The sequence below is a fragment of the Odontomachus brunneus genome, unplaced genomic scaffold, assembly GCF_010583005.1.
Source record: "Odontomachus brunneus isolate Ranch 3 - 2012 unplaced genomic scaffold, Obru_v1 Obru_scaffold_064, whole genome shotgun sequence".
NCBI classification, from domain to species: domain Eukaryota; kingdom Metazoa; phylum Arthropoda; class Insecta; order Hymenoptera; family Formicidae; genus Odontomachus; species Odontomachus brunneus.
The window spans coordinates 1,176,762-1,178,071 of NW_022639514.1; positions in this window are offsets into that span (position 1 = coordinate 1,176,762).

Here is a 1,310-nt window from a genome sequence, read left to right on the forward strand (position 1 = left end):
CGCGGGTCTCTACTACGAGAAGAGCCTTTGAGCGACGTAAACGATCCTCAACCAGGACTTAGTAGAATTCGACGCGACGTTGACTTATATAATAATGCTAACGAGCAATTACTAGCGCGTATAGAGGACTTGCGCGATACTATATATACAAATGCAGCCCTACTAACTAACTCTCGCATAGATGACCCACAAAATGTAAGAAACACTAACGTAGATACTGAACGATACCCTCCAGACAGACGAGGACAAGGTCACAATGACCATTTCCCAGACGGGTTACCCCCGATTAACGAGGATCGATCCCGACGCATCAGGGAGGCGCGAGATCAGATCCCCATATTCAATGGCACGCAGGATGATAAACTAATAGAATTCCTAACGGCGTGTGAATACGCGTTTGAGCTGATACACCCTGCTGACGAATCTACATTAATTCGAGCAGTAATCTGCACCAAACTAAAGGGAATCGCCCTAACGGAGGTTAAAAACCGCAACATTCATACTTTTGCTGTCCTAAAGGATGTGTTAGAAAGATGTTTCATGAAAAAGAAATCAATAACTCGACTACTTCGAGACTTTAACAATTTGCATCAAAAGCCTGGAGAAGATGCGCGAACTTACGGAAACCGTGTAGAATCATTAACCACGGATCTATTCGAGGCCGGAACAGAGGGGGATCTCTACTCTCCCACGCAGAAACTAGACATTCATTTTTTTTTGAAATCGTTAGCCCTAATCAACTATCAACTAGGACTAAACGACAAACTACAAACAATAGTCCGGTCCCGTGCACCCGCGACTTTAGCCGAGGCAATAGCAGGGGCAATAGAGGAAGAAAAAATTAAAGGAACCCTGGAGACTCCTGCGCGCACCTACGAAACAAATCGGTATAACCGAGGCTCTCTCGCGAACACTAAACGAGAAAATTCTATAATACAATGCCAAAAGTGCGGAAAATTAGGGCATCAGGGACGCGAATGCCGTAGCAGTCGATATGGCAACCGGTTCGTTTTGCCTAAACCAGCAGTAACCTCTCGCGTGAATGCGACCGACACATGGTGCACACGATGCAAGAAAAACGGACACACTCGCGATAGCTGTTGGTATATACACTTGTACCAACAGCTTGTACTTGTTGGGAAGCCGAACAAGACACGGGACACCGCGCGTGACTACCGTAAACCCTCGCGGCCAGTGACTATCACTGCGGTAAATACAGATAAACCATCGACGTCTCGCAGAAACGGGAACGTCCGATTTAATAATGATACAGAAGGAGAAATCAAAAAGGAGCAAAATCGCGTGCGCGA